This window comes from Chelonia mydas, chromosome 3 (assembly GCF_015237465.2).
Source record: "Chelonia mydas isolate rCheMyd1 chromosome 3, rCheMyd1.pri.v2, whole genome shotgun sequence".
NCBI classification, from domain to species: domain Eukaryota; kingdom Metazoa; phylum Chordata; order Testudines; family Cheloniidae; genus Chelonia; species Chelonia mydas.
The window spans coordinates 110,338,401-110,365,695 of NC_057851.1; the positions used below are offsets into that span (position 1 = coordinate 110,338,401).

General features: G+C 39.9%; 1 protein-coding gene across 8 annotated transcripts in view; it reads left to right on the forward strand.

Annotated features, from left to right (window-relative positions):
- Nucleotides 1-27,295, forward strand: part of PLEKHG1 (pleckstrin homology and RhoGEF domain containing G1) — a 215,788-nt gene that overhangs the window by 867 nt on the left and 187,626 nt on the right. Inside the window, exon 1 of one of the 8 annotated variants that reach the window (XM_037894977.2) lies at nucleotides 103-433. The exons of 6 other annotated variants lie outside the window; for them this stretch is intronic. The gene's annotated coding sequence lies outside the window, so the exon portion shown is untranslated. Of the gene's footprint in view, nucleotides 1-102; nucleotides 434-759; nucleotides 884-27,295 lie in introns of those variants that run through there. One more of the 8 variants, XM_043543150.1, reaches the window with a different exon arrangement.

Genomic DNA, 27,295 nt, shown 5'->3' on the forward strand with positions numbered 1-27,295 from the left:
TAGCGCCTTCTCCTGCCCGTTCCCGGGGCTGCCGCTTCTCCCGCTCTCCCCGGGGAGCCCCGAGCGCCCGCGCTCTCCCCTCCGAGGCGGTGCGAATGGGTCTCCTCCCCCAGGGGGCGCAGGGGAGAAGAGGGCTGCCGGGAGCCGGCTGGGTCCCCCCACCCCGACCCAGAGGCGGCGGCTGCTGCGGGGAAGAACCATTGTCGGAGCAGGCAGCGGCGGGGCTAGGCTGTAGGGAGAGGCGGCCGGGAAGAAGGGCGGCCTGAGTCCGCTGGAGCGGGAAGGTGCGTGTGTGGGAGCCGCTCCGCACCCGCCGGGGTACTGCAGGGCTAAGTCGCCGCCCGCCCGCGGGGCCATTTGCCCTGCCGGCCGCTGCGGGGAGGGATAGAAACGGGCGCCGCTTCAGAAGCGCAGCGCTGGGGCGGAGAGAAAGGTGAGGCCGCGCCGCTCCCCTCCCCTGCGCGAGCCGGGCGGAAAAACGGGGTTCAGGTTCCCGGGGGATTCGCCGCGCGTTTGTTACCTGAAGAGAGAGGCGGGGCAGCCGCGCGGTGGCTGGCCGGGGCGGGCTCGCGTCACGGGTAGTCTCAAATCCTCTTGTGTCCCGGCACGCCTCTAGTGCGGGGCCGGTGTGGCCCGCAGTCCTGTGTCGCTCCTGTGGAAAGGGGGACTCGGTTCCTTTGCACGGCTGCCTGTTTTGCTAGTGAACACGAGCCTTTAGGTTATAACACAGGGGAAGGCAGCAAGCGTGGCTGGGGCTGGAGGGAAACACCTGGCGTGTTTCAACTTCGTTAAGCTCTGGCGTCTGAGGCACGGGACAAGCTTTGCTTTAGTAGTACTCGCCTTCCTAAGAAGATCTCTCCTGCCTGGGTAATCATTGAGAAGTGTAAGCCAGTGGAAGAGCCATTGTACCTATAATCTTTCTGAAACTGGGGGGGGGGGTTAGACTCCAGCCCATTCCTTCAGTTATGTTTGCTTTGAATGAGGAAAATCCATCAATTTAGAAGTTGTTTGGACTACCCTCCTTCTTTATGTGGCCCCTCTCTTTCTACTCCAGCACTGCAAAAATCGGTCGTGTAAATAATGCAGTGCAGGCATATCACATCAGGTAGTAAAGCATCCTGTGTGTAATATATTTATGAAGGGTACAAGCAATATTCAGCTGTTTTTGTCCACAAAAGTACTTTTGTGTTTGGCTACAATTCAGTGTGATCTTAAAATCTGAGCAAGGGAGATATTTTGTACACTCAGCACCAGAAGTAGTTTTCATTAACGTTTAACATACTACATTATCAAATCTCTGAAAATTTAATACCGGTTGCATATAATGCCTCTGTTTTGGACCACATGTTGTTAAAGCCAAAATGGATGGTGTTAATTATTTGGAATTAAACTCTACAAATTCTAATGTATTTTTATTAAACTTGACTCTTTTAAAATAAATGTAGTTAGTGTAAATTTGGTTCTGATGTCTGTTCCCTAAAGCATTTAAAAATGTGACCAATCATATTCATATATATTTTCTCTTTTGGGTGAGGTGGTAGTCTTCCTGTTTCCCTTTTGGAGCCCTGACAATTTCCCTGTTCCCTGTCCTTGGTTTCTTTTCCTGACTGTGAAGGCCTTATGTCACAGCTGTTGTCCTTCTGGAAGGATAGAATGGGAGCCCTCCAGAACCCATCAACTCCAATCCTTAAATCAGCCAAAGGGTCATTGTTGAATAAGATTCACTTCATTTCCCCTTTTCTTTGCAAGCCCACAGCACTCCCAGCATGAGGCACAACGGGCCTGGAACAAAACACAATTTAAACATTGGGCTGGCTCTTGGTATCTTTTTTCCCCTTAACTGGTAATTGGGGTACTGATACAGTTGTGATTTAACTTATTTCTTGCCCTTCCAATCCTAATGTTGTTTGTATCAAAAGTGTGAGCAAATAATGACATGAAACTGCCTACATAAATCACAATGAATGGGTGATCTAAAAATAATAATTAATACTAACTCTATATTAGTAGTAGTCTTCTTTGCCTCTTTGTTTCCTTCTTGGAAGGAACTGCCTAACACTTGTGGTTTAGATTTCCACAAGTGTTTGTTGCTCAGGTCTCTAGCTAAATTTATAAAGGAATCCTGTTAGCTTGTACAAAGCTAAATTTGGCTGTAGTAACCACTGGATGTATAACTTATTGTGGTTAGAAAGGTACATATGTAACTGTCTTAAGCTTCTGATTTTTTTGGCATGCAGTTGTTTTAATTCTGAGAACTTCTAAAGATGCACATAGATGCTTTGGCTGACAATATACACAAAATATGAATAAAGTTAAATCTCATTAACTTCACAGATGCTTCTTTTAGAATAGTAGAGGGGGGGAAGCAGAAGTTCTTGCCCCTAGAGGGCATTAAATGGTTCCCTTATACATCCAAATATTCAGTTCTTTAACTTTAGCTCCCCTCTCCCTGACAAAGTTGACAACCTGGAAACTATGCACAATGCTCTGAGAATGTTTCAGTAGTTTCAATATTAAATGTTTGTCATATTACCATGGTGTTAGCATATTATTGGATATTTCTAAATGTTTAAACAGTGTAGAGTGGGATGTTGGTGGATTTATATGTTATAATGTTTAGAACTTCTATAACTAAATTTGTTAGTCTCTAAGGTGCCACAAGTACTCCTTGTTGTTATAACTTCTCTGTCATTAATATACTAGTGTTTGTTCTTACTGGTATTTAATTTACCATAATTCTTTGGTCTTTTTAAAGAGGGAAAGCTCTGTTAAAATTAAGGCACAGAGTATACCTTTCAAACTGGCTTAAGTTTGGGGTCAAATATTTCTCCTTTTGAAAATCCTGTGCAACTCTTTGAAAGCTTTCCACAAATTGTCCTTATTTTAATAGATGGTGCAACAAGATTTCTTAACTAGAATGCCTTTTAATTGTTAGAATCACATCTAGAGAGGGAAGTTTAGAAATGTAGCTTCTAAAGGGTTAATCTCTGTCCAGATTGTTAGTGCTTTGTGGAACAGAGGGAGAGGATTTATTTAACTTGCATATTTACGTGCACCTTTGAAGTGAAGCCCAGGTGGAAGATGATTTAATACATGGCTTTTGAGATCTTTTCAGTGGAGGACCTCTGCTTCCATTAAACTTTATTTATGGAAATCACAAAGAAGTAACCTTACTTGCTGTGAGTCATCTTCAGCTTTTTACTTTCCTTGAACAGGATGTAAGGGTGGGATCCATGAAAGGATTTAGGCCTGGTCTACACTAAAAAGTTAGGTGGACCCATCTACATTGCTTGGGGATGCGAAAAATCCATGGGGGCGGGGAAAGAATTCTTCCATCAGCCTAGCTACCGCCTCTTGGGGAGGTGGATTACCTACATTGATGGGAGAACCCCTCCCGTTGGCATAAGTAGTGTTTTACATTGAAGCGGTATAGTGGCGCAGCTGCAGCGTAGTGTTTCGAGTGTAGACAAGGCCTTATGTGTTGCAGTGCTGCGCATCATAGCACCTAGAAAATCACAGGAACAATGCTGCAATTCACAAAGCTGAATTAGGCACCTAGGATCCCTATATGGGGAAAGATAAGTACCTAGAAATGTGATGCACAAAAGCCAGCATGCTAGGCAGAGAGCTAGCTAAGCTAGCCAATGGGAGATGCTGATGAGAGGCATGTGTCTTAAGCCCCGCCCCTCTCACAGAGGTAGATGCCTTGCAGGAGCCTAGACTTAGGCCAGCGTTTCTCAAATGCGGCCACCAGGGGCTTTTCTTGTGGCCACAGCCAACCTGGGTGGCGATTGGGGGCGGGGCAAAGCGGCAGCCCCTCCCTCAGAACTGCCAGCAAATGCTGGTCCATGCCTCCTCCTGGAGCCACAAACACTGTAAGAGCAGGTGACTGGTGTAAATTCCCCACCTTCCCAGGGGCGGTGGTGCTTGGGTGTCAGCCCTGGGGTGGTGGGTGGCAGGCTCTGGCTGTGTGGGGGCAGGCTTCGGCCCCCAGCCACAGGGCTTTGGGCTCTGGCCCTGGATGTCCAGTCCCAGGCTCACCCCCCCACATGTCACCACTGACCCCTCCAGCCCCCACATCACCCCTGGTCCCCCCATCTCCTTACCTGCCTCCCCATCCAATTTGTCGCCCAGCTTGCTGGGGCTGAGTAAGTATGCTGTGAAAACTGATATTAACAAATATCACTTTCACAGTAGCAAACTTACTAACTAGCAAGTCTAAAAAAAAAAAATCAACCAAAAAAGCAAAACATGAAAAGCACCTTATTTGTATTTCTATTCTGTTAAGGTCCAGTAAATAATGGAGACAATTGTACATTATTTTTATTATTGAGTCTGCAATGAATAAATTACAATGACTTGGACACATATATGTGCATATTTATTTGGTTTTCCTAAAGTTAATTAAATATTTTAGGAAAAATTGTCAGAGTGGCCACCAGCAAGTGCAGCCACCAAAAATTTTGTTGTGAGAACCCCTGATTTAGGCGCCTATCTCCGTTTAGCAGTCCATGAACAAGAACCCATCACCTGGAGTCAGGCATCTAAGATGTTTCTTGCAGGAATGAGTTAGGCATCTCCTTTGCTCCACACAAATCCGAAGAGGAGGGGGAGGTGGTGTCAGCGCCCACCTTATAACTTTTAGCCCAGTGGTTAGAGTACTTGCTTGTCATAGGGGGAGAAAGGATGTGAATGTGGATCTCCCACCTCTCAAGAGAATGCTCTAACTACTAGGCTGTGGGATGTTCTGATGTCAGGATCCCTTAGTCTATCCTATTGAAGCTGTTCCTTGGTGGATAAATAATCAAAGAGTAGTTGGAGCAGGGGGGAGTGGACATGGGGTCTCCCACCATTCTCTCTCTCTCTCTTTCTGGCTGTTCCACGGTGGATAAATACTTGCTTAGTCATTGGCGGGGGAGAGAGAGAGAGAGAGAGAGACTCTGTATCCCAGTGTTAGGGCACTGCTGGGTGGAAGATACCTATTCAGGAAGGGTGTTTAAGCCCTATTGAAATAAACTGGATATCATATAAGCATGTTTTCCTGATTTTTGGGCTTTAGACTATAAACAGTCCAGTGCAAGGATATTGTCTTTTCTGTATTTGTACAGTTCTCAGCACAACAGGGCTCTGATCCTGATTGAGGTCTTCATATACTATCATAATCTATGACTAATGTTCTGAATGGACTTAGATGAGACAGTGGTAAAAATGCTGGTACCCTGCCTATAGTAACTCACCCATCATCAGCATTACTGGTGGGTCTGCATCAGTGTAGACACAGCCTCTATGTATATAGTGGCTTCATCTGCAGCCTATGGTTAGGAAAACTGTTGAAGTGTAACTAAAGATATCATAAGTGGGGGGAGGGGGACACAAATATAAACTCTTATTAGTGTTTTAAAAGAATACTGTCATAGATTAAACACAGCACTCCAAAAACGTCAAATTGAAATTAGTTTGTATATTGATAGACGTCTGATCTCTAAGACTTAAGTGTGCAACACTGGATTTTGTGTTTTTAAAAAACAAAACATTCAGAATGGGTGTTATAAAATGTGTAATAAACCCCAACTCATGAACACAACTTTTAAAAAATAGCCTGAAATATGGAATTCATGTTTTCTTTTTTTAAAGACTCAAATCAAAGCATTTGATAAGATAAAGTAAACATTTGCAGAATTCCTCCTAGGAAAGTAAATCTGAGAAACAATCTATAAATCAATCTTTAAAATTCTAAGTTAGTTTAAAGGAATCTGTCCTCTGCATACAAAGCAAAATATAAACAGGAACCTACAAAAGAATAATTTTCTAGGTGAGTATTAGAGAAATACATCTTATCTGAATACAGTAGAAATTAAATTGCCCTAGGCTACTTGGAAATGCATTAATAAAAATACATTACAAATATGAAAAATAGCAGCAACCATTAGTGTACTGTAAACATGAGACACATCTGAAGTGTGGTATTACTCTAAAAAGTAATGGTAGAATATGGCACTCTGCTATGCAAGAGATCTACTCCCTGACTCTTCAGAGTCTTCATACCTGCTCATGTTAGTAACAAAAATAACATTTTACAACTTTTTATTCCCACCATATGTTCTGCAATTTTAAGAGACGGTGAGTGGGAGTCACTCCAGCCCTGTACCAAATTTGAAGAAAATAGGACCGTAGGAGTGTCACTGAATTCTTAGTTTGGCATGGAGAACCTATGGTGGTGATGAACGTGGACTGAATTTTCAGGCCAATTGGAAAAGATACTGTTTTACTTGCAGAGTGAGAAAGTCTGACATAGAAATCACTGAGAGAGGACCAACATGGATCCCTACAATACCATTTAACTTATTTTCTTACAAAGATGTTCTTTAGAGAAGAACGAGACTTAAAACAAACTTTTTTTTTTAACAGATTCTTTTGTTCTGGGCGGGGGGGCAGAGAAACTAGCCGAGCTCCTTTGTGTAGCTGTAACAGTATTGCCGACTGAAAACATTAAAAAAAAACAAACAAACAAAATCACAGGTCAGGCGCATAGCTTAAAAATTGTGAGATTTTTTTACTCTCTCCCCCACCCCATTTTTTTGTTTTTTGAGGTGGGGGAGAGAGTAAAAAAATATACCTGGGGGTGGTATATTTTCCAGCTTTTTTCTGCAATTATAATTAATAGGATTTTTTTTAAAAAAGAAAGCTTAGATTCCCATATATTAATAACATGACGCCAGGACTTGGGTTTTGAGTTACACAGAGCTGTGTAGCTCGAAAGCTTGTCTCTTTCACCAACAGAAGTTGGTTCAATGAGAGAGATTATCTCACTTTGTCGCTCTCATATCCTGGGAACAACACCATTGAAAAAGTTAATTAAATATATCACTTGAACAAGTAACAAAGATATTGAAACAGTGTTTCTTCTGCTGACTTGAGCTTCCCAGGCTCAGGCTCTGGGGTGGCTTCATTGCAATGTAGACTTCTGGGCTGTGCCATCCCACCTCACAGGGTCCTAGAGTCCAGGCTCCAGCCTAAACCTGAAAGTCTACACAGCAATGAAACAGCCCCACAGCCCAAGCCCTGTGAGCCTGAGTCGGCTGGCATAGGTGGCTAATTTCATTAATCAGTTATAAGGTCTGATGCAGATTGCCAGCAGCTTGACCCCATCACAACTGGCAGCTGCTGAAGACTTCTTGGTGTTGGCCTTCAGGGCTAAGTAACCAGTGCACAACCCCTTTTGGCACTTATTTGTGTCGCTCAAGAGCGTGAGGTGACTGTGTTTGGGATTGATAGTCCAGAAAAAAGATGACTTCTGTTTTTAATGGTACTCCAGTATTTGACTCTGTCAGGCTTGTCAGCGTCTCTTTATTACCTTATTGATTTGTATAAGGTAGCCTAAACTCTAATGCATTTTTATAATGTGCTATTAACAGTCACTACATGTGAATTTTTACTTTAGAGCTCAATGCAAATTAATGAGCCTGCATTGTTGCTCTCTGGCTAATGTCAGTTCACACTTATGTAAGTAACATTGGGGTATTTAAAATATCAAGGTGCACATATTGTCTTAGGAAAACTATTAGTATTTTATTAAATTATTTAAAAAAACCCCACTGCATTAGATTCTTACCTCAAGGTTTTTTGTGGAGTGCGCAAATGAACCAAATGTGCTCTGTGTTGTCTGGATATGAGACTTAGTTGGGGATCATATGGGAGTATGGGTTAACAGGCTGATTTGATGGACTGGCATTCCATTTGTAGGAGTGTTTTGAAATCTGAATAAATTATTTGTAAGACTGTGGAATACCATTTGTATTGGGTCAAAAGCGAGACAGGTGGTCTCGGTTTGGGTTCCTCTTTTGTTCACCACAGCAGAGTAGAGAGAAAGCTCTACTTTTAAAATACATTTATTGTGTTGAGACAACTTCTGTGCTTTGGGAAAATCTTTTGAGAACATCCAATATTTCACTCAGCGCCATAATTCTGGCCCATTTGTGTGCTCCAATCATGAGTTAAGTGCAACTTCAGAATGCTGCCATAGGCAAATTTGGAAATGAGGATGATTTCAAAGACTAGTGTGAGACTAGTATATAGCACCTGTCGTCTTAATACTGGAAATCATTTTGGCTGACTTCCATCCAGAATATGTTCTAGAAAGAAAACTTTGTCCTGACGTGTTTTTGAGGATGATGCAGTTTTCAAATTTGTGTGTGGTTGTTTTCTGTGAAGTGCTCCAAGCTGCCAAAATCTTTTACATAGAAGAACGTTGTCATTACTGGCTAAGGTTTAGTTAACTTTATATATAAAGTGTCTACATTTTGCTTTCTTTAGTGGGTTTTGTTTAACTTGGTCCTGTATAAGGCTTCTCTTTAGGTCTGAAATACTCCTAGTTAGATTTCAAATCTATGGGATACTCACACATTCTAGAGATATCTGTTGTTAATGTCTTCTAAATGTGGTATGTTTTCTAAGAGTAAGTTTAGTTTGCAGTGTTTTTATTAGTTGTAGTGAATTTCCAGAATAACTATTTTATAAATCACAGTATCAAATCCTTATGTACTAGATAGCTAACTGGTTTAAGGAGACAACCTGCCTCCTAAATTTTCTGCACAATAGTGAAGAAAGAATGGCTTTTATGTTAGTGTATGAGAAGAACTTTATACCTGTTGACAACCTAGCTACTGCTAGGATGCCTGAATAATCTCATTCTTCTAGAATTTAAAGAGAGTCCCTTGTTTACTGGAAGTCTTTAGAACAAGAGAAACATATGAACTAAATGGAAAAATAGGAGAGAAAGAGAAATACAGGCCATTTCTCATCTTGATTTTACTTCAATTACAGCCATAATGCAACCAGGTACCTGGACACGTGAAAGACTGCAATTAGAATATAATCAAAGAGTAAACCTTGTGAAGTTACTTTTATATAATTGTTTCCAAATTCTGAGAAACCTTACTGGCAGTTATTTGACATATTTAAGTAGAGTAGAAAGCTGACTCAAAGTCTTCAGGAGTACATTAAAAGAATATATTTTTTTTCTCTTCAGGTAATTTTTTACTGAGAAAAATATGGAAACAAGACTGCTTTTTTGAGTGACATGAACAGTTATCTCTGTTCTGAAGGTCTATTACAGTTTTCAGCATTGTGTTACCCTGTAAGTTTAGTAATTACGTGGTGAATATTTTTTTTATTAGCTCCTCCTAACTAATGTAGCTAAGTTGGTGTAGTTTGGTGGCTATTTTTGTTTTGTTTTTTTGCTTAAACAGAGAATCTGTTTTGATGGGCATCATATCTCTTTGGTAAGAGTGCATATAAAGCAATACTGAATAATACAATTCATTCAGGTAGGGTAATTTTTTTTTTTTAAGATGTAGAACTTTGCCTGTTTATGGTTTGGTTCCCCCTAAACCAAAGTAGTTTGGAAACTCAGCAGGGATTCTATTTATTCTGGCATAGGAATAAGCATCAGGCCGAGCTTTCTGGTCTCAAGAACTGGTAATGGTAGGAGGCCTCTGTAATATTGCCAGCCAGCTAAATGCCTGCAGTATTTTGCCATACAGGAAATCAATTGCAGCTGAATGTGCACAGTTTCCACTCCAAGTTTATAAACATACCTTCCAGTGATTTTTTTTAAATCTGTTTTTTATCTAGAGTCTTAACTTTAATAGTTACTTGAAAGTTCAGAGTCAGAACACTTGATATTTTGTTTCCAAGGCATCTACCCACTCTCTGTTATCTTGGCATTAGATCATGGTGGGATAGAAGTATGAAACAAAAAACACAAATACTTATTAAGGAGGGATGATATCACTGGATCATGAAATCCTGAAAAGCAGGTAAACTTCAACCAGTGGCTTACTGAGACCTCATTAATAAAAGGAGGTACGTTTACTATACTGGTTCTAGAGTAGCAGCCATGTTAGTCTGTATTTGCAAAAAGAAAAGGAGTGCTTGTGGCACCCTATAGACTAACACATTTGTTAGTCTCTAAGGTGCCACAAGTACTCCTTTTCTTTATACTGGTTCTGTTCCTGATTGTATAGAATCATAGAATATCAGGGTTGGAAGGGACCCCAGAAGGTCATCTAGTCCAACCCCCTGCTCGAAGCAGGACCAATTCCCAGTTAAATCATCCCAGCCAGGGCTTTGTCAAGCCTGACCTTAAAAACCTCTAAGGAAGGAGATTCTACCACCTCCCTAGGTAACGCATTCCAGTGTTTCACCACCCTCTTAGTGAAAAAGTTTTTCCTAATATCCAAGCTAAACCTCCCCCATTGCAACTTGAGACCATTACTCCTCGTTCTGTCATCTGCTACCATTGAGAACAGTCTAGAGCCATCCTCTTTGGAACCCCCTTTCAGGTAGTTGAAAGCAGCTATCAAATCCCCCCTCATTCTTCTCTTCTGCAGACTAAACAATCCCAGCTCCCTCAGCCTCTCCTCATAAGTCTTGTGCTCTAGACCCCTAATCATTTTTGTTGCCCTTCGCTGGACTCTCTCCAATTTCTCCACATCCTTCTTGTAGTGTGGGGCCCAAAACTGGACACAGTACTCCAGATGAGGCCTCACCAGTGTCGAATAGAGGGGAACGATCACGTCCCTCGATCTGCTCGCTATGCACCTCCTTATACATCCCAAAATGCCATTGGCCTTCTTGGCAACAAGGGCACACTGCTGACTCATATCCAGCTTCTCGTCCACTGTCACCCCTAGGTCCTTTTCCGCAGAACTGCTGCCTAGCCATTCGGTCCCTAGTCTGTAGCGGTGCATTGGATTCTTCCATCCTAAGTGTAGGACCCTGCACTTATCCTTATTGAACCTCATCAGATTTCTTTTGGCCCAATCCTCCAACCTGTCTAGGTCCTTCTGTATCCTATCCCTCCCCTCCAGCGTATCTACCACTCCTCCCAGTTTAGTATCATCCGCAAATTTGCTGAGAGTGCAATCCACACCATCCTCCAGATCATTTATGAAGATATTGAACAAAACCGGCCCCAGGACCGACCCCTGGGGCACGCCACTTGACACCGGCTGCCAACTAGACATGGAGCCATTGATCACTACCCGTTGAGCCCGACAATCTAGCCAACTTTCTACCCACCTTATAGTGCATTCATCCAGCCCATACTTCCTTAACTTGCTGACAAGAATACTGTGGGAGACCGTGTCAAAAGCTTTGCTAAAGTCAAGAAACAATACATCCACTGCTTTCCCTTCATCCACAGAACCAGTAATCTCATCATAAAAGGCAATTAGATTAGTCAGGCATGACCTTCCCTTGGTGAATCCATGCTGACTGTTCCTGATCACTTTCCTCTCATGTAAGTGCTTCAGGATTGATTCTTTGAGGACCTGCTCCATGATTTTTCCAGGGACTGAGGTGAGGCTGACTGGCCTGTAGTTCCCAGGATCCTCCTTCTTCCCTTTTTTAAAGATTGGCACTACATTAGCCTTTTTCCAGTCATCCGGGACTTCCCCCGTTCGCCACGAGTTTTCAAAGATAATGGCCAAGGGCTCTGCAATCACAGCCGCCAATTCCTTCAGCACTCTCGGATGCAACTCGTCCGGCCCCATGGACTTGTGCACGTCCAGCTTTTCTAAATAGTCCCTAACCACCTCTATCTCCACAGAGGGCTGGCCATCTCTTCCCCATTTTGTGATGCCCAGCGCAGCAGTCTGGGAGCTGACCTTGTTAGTGAAGACAGAGGCAAAAAAAGCATTGAGTACATTAGCTTTTTCCACATCCTCTGTCACTAGGTTGCCTCCCTCATTCAGTAAGGGGCCCACACTTTCCTTGACTTTCTTCTTGTTGCCAACATACCTGAAGAAACCCTTCTTGTTACTCTTGACATCTCTTGCTAGCTGCAGCTCCAGGTGCGATTTGGCCCTCCTGATATCTTTCCTACATGCCCGAGCAATATTTTTATACTCTTCCCTGGTCATATGTCCAACCTTCCACTTCTTGTAAGCTTCTTTTTTATGTTTAAGATCCGCTAGGATTTCACCATTAAGCCAAGCTGGTTGCCTGCCATATTTACTATTCTTTTGACTCATCGGGATGGTTTGTCCCTGTAACCTCAACAGGGATTCCTTGAAATACAGTATAACTGCATGGAATCTGGAAATGAGCAAAGATGGAGGAGTTGCTGAATATGGATATACTTGAAGAACTGCTATTGGAGAATCTATTTTCTCCATGAAGTCCACAATTCTACATTCTTCGGGGTTAGAGATCAGTTAAGCAAAATTTGTTAGAATAGGCTGCAGCACCATTCTATCAAAATAGACACCTGATCTGGCTTCTGACAACAAACCAGAGTGTGTTGGTATTGATGTGCATCTTACTTTGAGTGGCTCCCTTAAAATATCCAGCTTAGATGTGGTTACCAGTTAAAACAAGTTTTTGAATCCTAGTGTGGCTCTAGTGGCTTTGAGGCCTTTTTTAACACATAGCTGCTTATATCAAGAACAGATGTGTGGACTATCCATTTTGGATAGATCCTGATTCCCTTTAGACTTGTCTCCATAGGTGACAAAAATATCTTGAGTCATAGAGAGGAAGGATTAAGCTAAGGTGGTAGCCTGGAACTCAGGAGATCAGCTTCAATTTCTTGCTTCACCACAGGCATAGTATGTGACCTAGGGTAAGTTATTTAGGGCCAGTTTTTTTTAAAGGTATTTAGGTACTGAAAGATGCAGCTAGGTGCCTACTGGGATTTCCAGAAGTGTCTATGTGCCTAGTTCCTGTTTACAATGGGAGTTAGGCACCTAAGCATTTTTGAAAATCCCACTAGGTGCCAACTGCATTTTTAGGTGCCTAAATATCTTTTTTTTTTTTTTTTTTTTTTTTTTTCAAACTGACTCTTGACAGGGGCAGAGATACTATCTAGAAATAGAGGTACTTTCCAGCCTCATGGGGTAAATACTTTAAAGATGGTGAGGAGATAGGGAACTACAGCAATGGCAGGCATGTAGCTACCTAAAGATAATTGCTATGGATACACTAGAGAGCGTATAGTGACACAGCTGCACTTATGCAGCTGTGCCACTGGAAGCTCTCTAGTGTGGCCACTCTGAACCGACAGGGAGAGGGCTCTCCCATCGACTTAATTAATTCACCCCCAATGAGTGGTAGCAGCTATGTCAGCAGGAGAAGCTCTCCTGCTAACACGGCACTTTCCACACCGGCACTCTGGGTTGGTGTAACTTATGTCATTCGTGAATGGCTTATTCACACCCCTGCATGACATACATTATATAAATGGTATATTAATGGTAGTGTAGACATAGCTAATGTAACATCTGAAGGGCTAATGTGTTAGGACAGTATTTGTTAGGCCCTGTCCACTCTAGGACAATAATTAATTGCAACAATACACACTGTTGCCAACCCCAAATGTTCAAATATCCAAGTAGGACCTCCCATCCTCCTACCACCCCACCCCAAATCATGAGGCAGGTTTAAAAATCTAAAACAAAAAACTCAAATGGGGTTTTGTTTTATATGTCTTCTGGGTCTTCAGCCTTTAGGGAGCATTCAAGTAATGTCTTTTAAGTTTTTTTCTCCAGATCCATGAGTGTAGCTAGTAGCTTAGTGTAAGAAAAGAGCTAGAATCTTTAGATGAGATCTTAGCTCTTTTTTTGCTTAAGTTTTGACATGGCACCAGAAGTTTTAAGAAATACCAGTATCACAGGAGTTGGCAACACTGCAACCTTTTTTGTGTTAAACTTGGTTGGACAGTGTGAATGGGACCAAACTACATTTTAACCGGGTTAAAAACCATTTGATGATGTATCAATGAGTATTGGCGTGACCAAAATGTGATGTAACCTGGTTGAGTCACAACAGAGTTTAGCCACCATTGTTAAACTAAGCTGTCTTCCTGTGCAGATAGGACCAGGGTGATCATATGTATTCTGAGTGATGAGAGTTGAGCTCAGGGAGATACACCAAGAAAGATTTCAAGCATATATAGTGTGATTGAATCTGCTCAGGAGGAAATGATGAATGTGTGCCTAATGCAAAGATGTGTGTTTACTGATATTATTATGCAATTATCTGCATATTCCTCTGTCTTAGAAATATAATGGATAAAAACAGAATGAAAAGGAAGTGCATTTTCTTACCAAGGAAGAATGGTCTTGTGTTCCTAGGTCTGCCTGAGATTTCCCGTGTGAATGTCATACCATTTCAAGAACAAACTGGTAGTTTCCCTCCAGGCTTATGTTGTCATAGACCTAGAGGTTCTATATCCTATGGTAGAATCCTGATTATCTGAAGATCTTGGGAGACCTCAGCTCCTTTGGATAATAGAAAAAGCTGACTCAACAATGTCTGAATCTGTATGGCCAGAACAGACAACTTGTTCCCCCCAACTATTCAAAAGGTTCTGGTGTTCCTGAGGCCTTTAGATTAATAAGGATGGAGATTCTACAGTAGGTTTATTATACATGGCAACTGGGCATAGAAATGATTTCACTCCAACTCACAAATCTATCTGACTGACTTCCAACAAAAAAGGAGCCTTTGGAAGATTGTCTTGGAAGAAAGTGTGTATTCAGTGATCAGCCTTGTGGGTAACTCCAAGGGCACTGTAGAGGCAAAATACTTGGAGAAACCCAGTTACTTGCAAATAACCTGATTTTATTTCTTCCAGATGGAGTTTCTAAAGCTGAAACCAATGTGGTGTGTATGTATGTATGTATAACTTTAGCAGCACACCCTGTTTGTAATGCAGAGTTCTGAAAATCAGAGTTGCAAATTAAAAAGAAAAAAAAAGTTAACTAAGATGGTGGTGTTAGAACATTAATTTTAATAATATCTTTCATTACCAGCTGATGCCAGAGTTTAGAACATATTTCTGTGCTTTACCTTAGCAATCCAAATGCATTTGAGAGCGTAACCAATTCTTGGTAAGCAGCATTTCCTGGCAGAGCTAGTATATTGAAGAGGAAACGAGGGTCTGCTGTGTTTTTGATTGTATAGTATTTAATTAAAAGGAAATTCTTTCCATAACTTGCATCTGATGAGAATGAGAGGCCTTACGCTCTGTTGGATCAGAAGAATAACTATCACTTTAATTAACAAAATATTTCATGGAGGCCCAAGAAGAACTAGCAGAAATTCTTTGTCAATATTTTACTAAAATAGCGATGTTTAGTATGCATATTTTAATACACAATTAAAAAATGTTATGGTCTAAATTGAATACATTTGTTGCTATGTTATTTGCTAAAAGTTAATTACAAAGAGATTTATTTGACCACAAATGTTGTGTATGTACATTTATAAACTGTACAAAATAAAGCATTTTATTAGTGTTCAGTATGATATACACACATGCAAAAATGCACATTGAGCTTTTGCTCTGGAGCTGGAAAGTTATTGATTTTCATAAATTGTTCGTCAACTCAAAGTACCCATTCCAATTTGATCTAACTTAAATCTACTTAAATCTAACCTTTTCAAATTTTGATGAGTTTAATGTGTTCTGATGATGAACAAGGAATAAAACTGACTAAAATACTAACAAAGGCTCTCAGGTATTCCCATCTTCACTGCCCACTGAAGTAGCAGTGCTCAAAGAAGCAAAAGGATTTCTAGAGTTCTTTGGGAAATATGACAGGAACATTATGCAGGTTGTCAATGAAGCACATCGGCAAGCATTGTATTGAAAAACCTGGAGTGTAGGAATATGCCTTACAACAGGCTGTAAAGCAGAGAGACTGGGGGAAAACATGAAGTTTAAAGATCTAAAAAAGAACTAATGTCTAGTGTATGTGGGAGGAAAGAGCTGAAATATGATGCATTGATCTTGCTTTTCTGTAAAAGCTCAGTTCAGTGGTTGGGTCTGATATTGGCCCTTTGTGGCTTTACTTTTAATTATATAAAGAGCTACCAAATAATGGCTAGGGAATGTGCCACACCCATAATTCTGATGTTTCCGATGACATTTCCTCTGTAAAAGATTTTGAAGAGGGAAAAAAAAAAAGATTGGCTGTCTGAAGTTTATATTTGTTCTGATACATCCTAATTCAACAATTACATCAGCACTGTGGTTTCTCTCCCCCCCCCCCTTTTCTTTTTTTTTCTGATTGGTTTCTAAGCTTGATTCCTTTAAAAATAACATTAAGTCACAGCCGGCCTGATTTTTTTTTGAGCAGAATTAATGGGAGCTGCTGGTGCTCAGCACCTCTGAAAATCATGCCCTTTGTGTAATGGAGAAGGAAATATCAGATCTATGTGATTGCTCCAGGAATTCAGAGGCTGTATTTGATATGCAAAGTGTGTTTTCTTAAAAGGCCAATGCACTTTTTAAAAAATGTTCACTGCTCATCTGAGCATCATTGTATTCTTTGTTTAGGCCAGATCTAAGCTTTGTTTCTCATGCCCCAAAATCAAATGCCTAAGAGCTAGAAAGATGCATGGGGAGGGAAGGGCACTGTACAGCTATATGGAAATTGGTTCCTTAAAGATCTGTTCTGTCATTAGTGTGTGAAGAAGGCATATAGAATGAGCAAAAAGGGTTCCAGCTGTGGTGATGTCATTTTGTGATGTTGAGACTTTTTTTTTTTAAACTGGGGCCCTAATCTGGCAACGCACATACTCAATTTCTTAAACACGCAAGTAGTTCCACTGATATCCATGAGAATATTTATGTGCCTAAGTTTAAGCATGTGCTCAAGTATTTTGCTAGATTGGGGCCTAGGAACTTTGCTAAGGCCAACTAATTGTAAATAGCCCCAAAAATCCATCGTTTGTAAATGACTTCTGGTCAGATTGAAATAATGCCATTATGAACTGCCTAGCCCATTTTGTCATCTCGATACTTTTATTGAGCCTGTAGCATTCCACTGATTAGAGTACACTGTACATACTTTATTTTTTAAAAATTGGGTTTCAGCTGTACTGAAATTCTGTTAGTGTGATCTGCATTTAAAGCTGATATTTTCAAAATTGTAGATAAGAGTAAAATGAACCGTCTTTTTTGGGGGCAGAGGAGGGAAGAGCAGAGAATTAGGGACTTTCACTGTTTTGCAGTGTTCAGACTTAGACATTTAAAAAAAAATCATCTTGAAGAAAGTCACTTGAGAAGGACAAGAAACCTACTTCTCAGCTTGCCTTGTAAATAGTGAGTTGTTAATACAACGACCCTGCTAAATTTATAACCCACTCCAGTGGATTCTGTCTGACGTTCTCCAGCAGGAGGGCAAGAGAGATCATGCACAAATAAAACCTAATGTTCCCGTGTGATAGTTAGACTCAATGTACTAGACCAGGGGTGGGCAAACTTTTTTGTAATTGTAATTGAAATTGTATGGTGGGCCATAAATGCTCATGAAATTGGGGTTTGGCTGCAGGAGAGGGTGAGGGCTGGGCGTGCAGGCTTTGGGGTGGGGCCAGAAATGAGGAGTTCAGGGTGTGGGAGGGGGCTCCAGACTGGGGTAGGGGGTTCCAGTGAGGGCTCTGGCTGGAGGTGCAGGCTCTGGGGTGGGGTTTGGGATGCAGGAGGGTGCTCTGGGCTGGGATCAAGGGGTGCAGAAGGGTGGGAGAGGGATCAGGGCTGGGGTAGGGGGTTGGGGCACAGGTTGAGGTGGGGGGAAGAGCTCCGGCTGGGAGTGCGGGCTCTGGGGTGGGGCTCAGGATGAGAGGTTTGGGGTACAGGAGGGTGCTCCAGGCTAGAACCGAGGGTTTCAGAGGGTGGGAGGAGGATCAGGGCTGGGCAGAGGGTTGGGGCACAGGACGGGGTCAGGGTGCAGGCTTCGGGTGGTGCTTACCTCAAGCAGTTCCTGGAAGAAGCGGCATGTCCCCACTCTGGCTCCTACACAGAGGAACGGCCAGGTGGGTCTGTGCACTGCCCTGTCCGCAGGCGCTGCCCCTGCAGCTCCCATTGGCCTCAGTTCCCGGCCAATGGGAGCTGCAGGGGTGGCTCTTGGGGCGGGGGCGGTATTCAGAGCACCCTGGCTGCCACGCATAGGAGCCGGGTGTGTGTGTGGGGGGGTGCTGCTGCTACCGGGAGCTGCAAGGAGCCCTGACCACGCCCCAGGGCTAGAGAGCTGGACCTGGAAATCCCCTGAGCCTGCTCCCCAGCGGGAGCTCAAGGACCGGATTAAGAGGTTGTCTGGGCTGTAGCTTGCCCACTCCTGTACTAGATCCACCTACACCAGAATGGCACTCTTTCATTTTAAAAAGGTGACCAATCAACATGACCCTTTAACCAAAATGTCCATTTACATGGCTGGAGTTCGAAAGAGACTAATATAGTGAGAAATGTAATGGTCAGATAAATATTTATGCACACTTGTCTTAGCAACATCTTCTTAGTTTAAGGTTTGGCATATATACAGTAGCATTTTAAAGACCATTTTTGTTTGTCTACATTACAAAATCTGTTGTAGTTCTGAGGCATCCATATTTATTTATATTGTCAATTTTAGTGAAAACATTTTCTGCCCTCCCCCCCCCCCCAAGTAAATTCAGCAAAAGAGCGTGGACCTAATGCCACCTCCATTGTTGGATTAAGCCTTGTATGTTATATGGTGAAAAAGATATTTTGCCAAGAAATTCTTGCACATTAAAATGTCAAACAAAATGAATTAAAACAAAAATGCCAAGACACATGCTCTACTTCCCGGCATATATACAAGCAAGTAGACAGCACTTTCCCTCTGACATTTTCTATTGTTACAGTCAAATGATCAGGGAAAAGTATACACTTCCTTTTGTGTCCAGTAGATAGGAATTCTTAATTGGTGACATTACTTTTTTTTCTCAAAAGGAAATGAATAGGCTACAGTTGATGATTGCACATCTGTTGTTTTGTGTAAAGCATCCTGTACAGCAATGAAACTGTCCTGAAGATTTTTTTTTCTTTTTATTACTAGTTAACAGGAGGGATATTAGTTACATCTGATTACATTGTTTCATAGACACAGGTGTAGCCAGAACACAGGAAAACAAAATGTAAGCTGGAGGGTGACTTTGCTTATACTTTTCCAAACAAATACATTAAAAAAAAAAAAATCTTGCAAAGACTTCAAGGGTATACTGAGTTGTTTGTGTGTCATTGTGGGGTGAGTCATGTCCTTGCAGTGTGATTAGGGTGACCAGATGTCCCGATTTTTATAGGGACAGTCCTGATTTTTGGATCTTTTCTTACATAGGCTCCTATTACCCCCCACCCCCTGTCCCGGTTTTTCACATTGTATGTACAATGCTTCAAATCACAAACTGACCATGGCTTCCACTTTGGAAAGGAGAGACAAATAATTATATTATGTTGTATGTTAATACCGAAGTGTTACATTACTTTTATTACATAAGATTTCAAGAAAGTTATTTTTAAACTTGCCAGACCCTTGATCCCTACATTTTACTGTGAAACTTGTTTTTTGTTTGACAGTTATAAAATGTTTTAAAGTCTCTCTTTAAAAGTTAGTGGCCGATAACTCCTGTGGCTTGTGCATATGTAGTGCCACTGGCAAATTTCAAAACTCTCTGAAAAGAGCTTAGGCAAAAATCATTAGAGTAAGCCCCATGACACTGTCTTTTGAAAACTGTGCAAATAATAGTGTGGAATCAGTTGCAGTGGTGGAGGCAATGTGAAAAGTGGGAGAACTGTTACAGAACAAGAATAACTATATTGTACTTTCCACATACATGGAAAAATAGCTTTTTAAAGACGTTATAAACAACTTGTGCTACAGTTAACACAGAATTGTTTTGTATGTCCTTGCTGTTCCATCAAAACAGGGATCAAATGTAGCTGCAGGTAGGAAGAGCAGAGCAGGAGAGACTTGTGCAGACAGTGCTCTGGAAAGTTTAGTACAGTGCAGGATAATGCTTGGATTTTATTTTTTTACACACACACACCCACCCACCCACCTATGAAACACACGGATCACTGTGTAAAAAATTTCAACATTTGCCAAGAGTTATGAAATAGTGTCATCTGGCTTTACTGCATTCCCCTACACCGTCTCCCTCCCCCCGCCCCCTCGGTAAGTTTATATTCGATATTAATGGTACTGTGTGTTATCAGTTTGCAAATATTGACTTTTTATAGTGGCTTCTCCTGTTAAAAATTCATACTCGTATCTTGGGGAAGGCATAGAAATTGTGTATACATATGCACAAATCTTCGGCCACCTGTGAATTCATGTTATTGCCCACTATTACTTCAAAGGCAGGGCTCAAAAGAATGAAATGTCACTGAGCAAACAAATGTGATTCTGTCCATCTTTGTATGAAGTTTATTCCCTTCTGAACACTTCACTTGCTTTTGTGTAGATCTTGAACTTCCAATTTCCTGATTTTGTGGTGGAAGAAAACAAAACAAATAAACAAATGTGGCATCACACCAGAAGTTTACCCATCTCTCTCTTGCTATTCACTTCTAAACAGTGGCCTGACTCTTTCCCTCCACAATATAAAATTACAGCCAATACAAAATAATTACTAGCATAAATGAAGTCTGTTATCTTGACCTCTTGCTCCTACATATGTGAATTATTATTATTTCAGAAACATTACTGTGTCATTTACAGTCAAATGCATACAAATAACTGGATGAAGTGTGGATGAAATATTAAGATCAAGCTTCATAAAGGGTAGTTCTCATATCCCAGGAAAAAAAGAAGCAGCAAAAAATGTGGACGTTTCTATTTTACTAGTAGTAAAGCTGGCCCAATTTTCTGTAAACTAAATTGTCCAAGAGTAGTTTAAACAATTAAGTAGTCCCCTTGCTTTCTGAATGCGAGTTGTAGACTTTCTATTCATGCCTCACAACTGTCATGCCTTTTAAACATTTAGCTTATCCCCACAGGATTTCAGACTTATCTTGCATCTGTTGGCAAGCCTTACATTGTAGCTAAATATTAGTCATGGCACCAGCCAAGTAATACAGGATAAACCCATAGAATTAATTGATATCTATTTGTACAACTTACAAGTGTTTGTAAATTCCATTTCAACAGTCCCTTAGAGACACTGTTACACCGTACATTTTTATATCTATATCACATCTTAAAACATATTGGAGTTAGTTTTTAAAACTTGAGAGAGACATTTGTGTCTCAAATATTATATTAGTATAACTTTTACGTATATGTATAGAGCAATAGCCCTAATAATTACAAAAAAAAATCTTGATTAATTGCATGTTTAATGACACTGTTGATAATAGAACAACGTATTTTTGGATTTTTTCTACATTTTCATATATAGTGATTTCAATTACAACACAGCATATAAAGTGTACAGTGCTCACTTTATATTTTTATTACAAATATTTGCACTGTAAAAAACAAAAGAAATAGTATTTTTCAATTAATCTAATACAAGTACTGTAGTGCAGTCTCTTTATCATGGAAGTTGAACTTACAAATGTAGAATTATGTACAAAAAATAACTGCGTTTAAAAAATAAAACAATGTAAAACTTGAGAGCCTACAAGTTCACGCAGTCCTACTTCAGCCAATTGCTCAGACAAACAAGTTTGGTTACAATTTACAGGAGATACTGCTGCCTGTTTTTTGTTTACAATGTCACCTGAAAGTGAGAACAGGTGTTCACATGGGCACTGTTGTAGCCGACATCACAAGATATTTATGTTCCTGATGTACTAAAGATTCATATGTCCCTTCATGCTTCAACCATCACTCCAGAGAACATGTGTCCATGCTGATGATGAATTCTGCTTGATAATGATTCAAAGCAGAGCGGACTGACACATGTTCATTTTCATCATCTGAGTCAGATGCCATCAGCGGAAGGTTGATTTTCTTTTTTGGTGCTTTGGGTGATGTAGTTTCCGCATTGGAGTGTTGCTCTTTTAAGAGTTCTGAAAGCATGCTCCACACCTCGTCCCCCTCAGATTTTGGATGGCACTTCAGTTTCTTAAAGCTTGGGTCCAGTGCTGTAGCTATTTTTAAAAATCTCACATTGGTACCTTCTTTGTGTTTTGTCAAATCTGCTGTGAAAGTGTTCTTAAAATAAACTTGTGCTGAGTCATCATCCGAGACTGCTATAACATGAAATATATGGCAGAACGTGGGTAAAACAGAACAGGAGACATACTATTCTCCCCCAAGGAGTTCAGTCACAAATCTAATGAACACATTATTAATGAGCATCATCAGCATAGAAGCATGTCCTCCGGAATGGTGGCCGAAGCATGAAGGGGCATACAAATGTTTAGCATATCTGACACGTGAATACCTTGCAATGCCAGCTACAAAGGTGCCAGGCGAACACCTGTTCTCATTTTCAGGTCACGTTGTAAACAAAAAGCAGGCAGCAGTATCTCCTGTAAATTGTAACCAAACTTGTTTGTCTGAGCAATTGGCTGAAGTAGGGACTGAGTGGACTTGTAGGCTCTCAGGTTTTACATTGTTTTGTTTTTGAGTGCCGTTATGTAACAAAAAAATCTACATTTGTAAATTACACTTGCATGATAAAGAGATTGCATTATGGTACTTGTATGAGATTAATTGAAAAATACTATTTCTTTTATCATTTTACAGTGCAAATATTTATAATAAAAAGCGAGCACTGTACACTTTGTATTCTCTGTTGTAATAGAAATCAATATATTTGAAAATGTAGAAAAAGTCCAAAAATATTTAATTTGTTAGTATTCTATTGTTTAACAGTGCGATTAATCATGATTAATTTTTTAATATCAATTAATTTTTTGAGTTAATCATGTGAGTTAACTGCAATTAATCGACAGCCCTACTAATAATATTTTACATGTTCAAACTCCAGTACAGACACTAGCTAAAATGCCCTTACTGTTATGGTATCCTGACTTTGGAAGCAAATGTAAACTTTCCTAATATATTTTAAAATAAATAAATAAATAAAAATGCATCTTGTAGCAGTAATTTGTATCCTTATACCAAGCGTGATTAAAATAAAGCATTTTAAACTGACCTTGGATGTATGTATTTACTACATGTATATAATAAAACACGTTTGTTTTTTGAAGTAACCTCAACAGAACACTTTTAACAAAATCTTGTGGTATGTATCTCTAGGGTAAAGGAGCTGTAAGGAGCACATCTTAAAAACAGAGGTTAATCTCTTTCTATATCAACAGCAGTTCAGTTTGGAGAAGAAATTAAACATTTTCCTTCTGGGAAACTTATTTTCTTCTCTTGACCTTTACTAAAAATAAATATTTTTTTATTCTGTTTTGGAGGACTTTTCAGAAAGTATTTTATACGTGGAAAAATAAGGCCTCTCTGTACATATCTATGTAACTGCATAGCTGCAGTACATCAGAGGTTTGTTACGGTTTTGGTTTTGTTCCTGTTCCTCTGTTGTAATTCAGAATTGTGCCAGCATGGAACGTGACAGGAGCAATAACTACTGTGTCCCTCAGGAGAGGATAATTTCTCCCTCCATCCCCTTAAACATTATAATGATGAATTTAGCCTTAGGTGCTTTCCCCAAGCTGCCCACGAAAGCTTATGCTCAACAAATTTGTTAGTCTCTAAGGTGCCACAAGTACTCCTGTTCTTTCTGCAGATACAGATTAACACGGCTGCTACTCTGAAACCCTCCAAAAGCATTTTCAGGTATCAAACATGTTGAAGTATAGGGCTGCAGTGAAAAGTCTCTTCTGTACATATGGAGAGTAGATTTTAACATTATGATTGGTTTATAACTTTGGTATGTGTTTATTTAAACTAAGGAAATGTGTTGGTCTTTGAAATGTTAACTTTTAAATAATGAATTGAACAGCTTCTTTAAACAAATATCAATGCATAATTAGTCGGAAAAATTTTTGTTTTTCTTTACTGTGAATTCTTCCTATTCCTTTTTGAGTTTAGAAGAGTCTCCCCCTTTTTTTTTTTTTTTTTTTTTTGGCACTAAGCAAATACTCCTTTATTAAACTTTTTTGTTTAAAATGCACTTTGATGTCCATACATTTTTTTCAGTGATGATCCATCAAAGAAATTAAGGATCTGGTTCAAATTCCATTAAAGTTAGACTGGACTTTTAAAGGGGGATTTGTTTAAAAAAGTTATGTTGTGTCTAAACTGTATTGTACATCGTTCTCTATTGCCAGCAACAAATAATGGAGAGAAATAAGCTGATGCCTTTCAAAAGGATCTCTGCACTATTTATGATTGTGGAACAGAGAACTTTTTGATCATTTTGTGTACAGGATCATTGTTGAAATATGATACAATTCTATTTAAAATGTGGAATCAAAAACTTAGTCAAATTTTTCTGCGTGTTTCCATTAGAAACAGGTTCACAGTTTAATGTTTGGCTTGTATAACAATATTTATCAGCAGTTACATTATACCTGCTTTTAAACAATGCAATATAATGTTTGATTCTATTGTGTCTTCTAATAGCCTAACAGATGTGCCTCAATTTGGATAAGACAATGACTTCTTTATAAAATGAGGATTAGTCCATTTAATTTAGTTTGCTACTGAATTAATTATGAATAAGGGTGGATTTATTATAGTAGTGACCATCTGTTGTGCCCAGAAATGTCCAGCAGACTTCGAGAAGCGGAGATGACTTCAATCACAAGTCTGTACTGAACATAATATACACACTGTCATCATCATAGGGCAAGGAAATAAAAGATGGATGAATAGATAAATGTAAGATGTAAATAATTGTTTTATGAAAGCATTATCTTCCTCATCCCTTCCACATTTTTCTGGATCAATAATCATTTAGCTGTTCATATATATCAGTGTACATTAGTGAGGTGTGGAGTGCCTCCTGTAAAGGGCAACATTAGATATTGTCCATTGCTGTTTGCAGTGTTGTTGTAGTCGTGTTGGCCCTAGGATATTAGAGAGAGACAAGGTGGGTGAGGTAATATCTTTTATTGGATCAACTTCTGTTGGTGAAAGTGCCAAGCTTTTGAGCTTGCCTGATTTCGAGCTCAGTGTAAGCTCGAAATCAGGCAAGCTCAAAAGCTTTTCACTTTCACCAACAGAAGTTGATCAAATAAAAGATATTACCTCACCCACCTTGTCTTATGCAAAGGGGTAATTCCCTCTGCTCCCGCTGGAGTAAATGGAAGTTGAGGGCACTCAGCACCCTGTAAGAGGAGTCCAGAATCAGGCTCTCCTGCCCATTCTTTCCATCACTCCACCTCCTTCCTCACAGCATCTGGCTGTGATGCAACCCCATGGGCCTATGTAAGTTATAGCTGTAAAGTCATTTTGTCTATATCATTCAATTATGCAAAATGGAGTTCATTACTATATATTGTCAAATCATATTTTGTCTCTCAGTGATCTCATGTCAGGAGATTGTATATAAAAATTATTACTGTGATGTACATAGTTATATAATGGTAGGAAAGATAGTATGATTACAGTAGAACCTCAGAGTTACAAACACCTTGTATATGGAGGTAGTTCGTAACTCTGAACAAAATGTTGTGGCTGTTCTTTCAAAAGTTTACAACTGAACATTGACTTAATACAGCTTTGAAACTTTACTACTCAGAACAAAAATACTGCTTTTAACCATCTTAATTTGAATGAAACAAGCACAGAAATGGTTTCTTTACCTTGTGAAATCTTTTTTAAAAGTTCCCTTTATTTTTTTAGCACTTTACATTTAACACAGTACTGTGCTGTATTTGCCCTTTTTTTGTCTCTGCTGCTGCCTGATTGTATATTTCCGGTTCCAAATGAGGTGTGTGGTTGACTGGTCAGTCCATAACTCTGACTTTCTACTGTATATTTTTTGTACTCTAGCTTTAAGTGTATGGAGTTTCCTTATCCATGTGCTGGGATGGGGGCTGTAGAAGATATCCTCTACAGAGCAATAAACACATTGTATATGTGCTTGCATTGAGACTTTGTGGGTTGTTTCCTTACTGAAATAACCACTCCAGACTGAAGTACATGTTTTAGTCTTTCTATATGAAAAATAGAATGCTTACCTATAATGACATCTTCAATCATTAAAAGTGAAATAATTTTAAAAATCTGATTTTACTTTCTACAATTTGTACTGTTTAACTTTTTGCACTTCCTTCAGCTTGAATGATTAAAATAAGAGAGCCAATTTCACTTGCAAGTTCTCCTGCACAACCCCATTGTTGCAATAAATGGATTGCTAAAATGCTATTTAAGCAGATATTTTTAAGGTGTCAATGGCCATCTTATCTGGACTCCATAGTAGGAATAAGAATAGACAAGAAAATTCCCAAAGGAGTGTATTCTGTACTCTGCAAAACAAGTTGATATTACTCAGTGTGTTTAATTTCTGTTGGTGAAGTATTTGTTTTTCTTACAAACGACATTCTACAATGGTAGGCTCAGTCATGCAGCTAGGATATTTTGATAACTGAAGATACTTTTCAGAAATGTTGCATCTTGAGGATGGAGAAAGGAAAATACAGAAGTATTTTAATTGGCTTTGATTTATTTGTTCAGCTTTGCCTGAACTTCAAAGAATTGTAGAGTAGTAATGTCTTGTGTTATGATTACTTAAACCTGCTGACATTTTGTGGTGAACTTTGGTGGGGCAGGGAGAAGCAGAATTGTCTAACTGGGACATCACATGTTTTATATTTCTCTGCTCTTTAAATTGTTGTGGATGTTTAGCTGAAACCAGAATTGTCCAACTTCCCCCCCCCACCCCCCCGTCTCTGCTTTTTTGTTTTTTTGATGAGAAATCCCAACTTAGTGGAGTTTTTCCAATATTTTTGTCAGGTTTTCCACAGTTTCATTCTTTTGGACTTGTATGCTGCTGTGTATGACCATATATAATATGTTTATACTGTGAACAGAATTGCCAATCCCAAAAGTTGAAAAATCATGAAATTGGTCCCAAAATCTTTCCTAGGAAGTAGAGAAATGAGAATGGCAACCAAACAGAGCTTCTTGGTTTCTGAATAGAGTAGTGCATTACAGGTGACATTGTCACATTTGTCCTGGACTATAGATAAGGTGTGGTTAGAAAAAGCACGTTCACAGAACTTTTAGAATGCACATTCTGCTTTTATATGGCACTTTTGAGACTTTACTAGATGAAAAGTGCTTTACAAAGTGCAGTACATATGTACGGCTTCTGTAAAATGTTTAACCCCTGTGTGAAGGGGAGCAACCAGGTGGATAATTGCTGCATAGTATGTTGAACAATAGTGGGGATGGAAGATAACACAAATCTCTGTTAAGAAAATTGCTATGGATTCATTAATGTCCATGAAGAACAGACAGGACATCTTCTCAAGTTCTAATAAAAGAAACAAAACTTTGTGGCAAGGTACAATAAATTTTGTAGATCTCAGGCATAACCTGCACTTCTGGAAAACTTT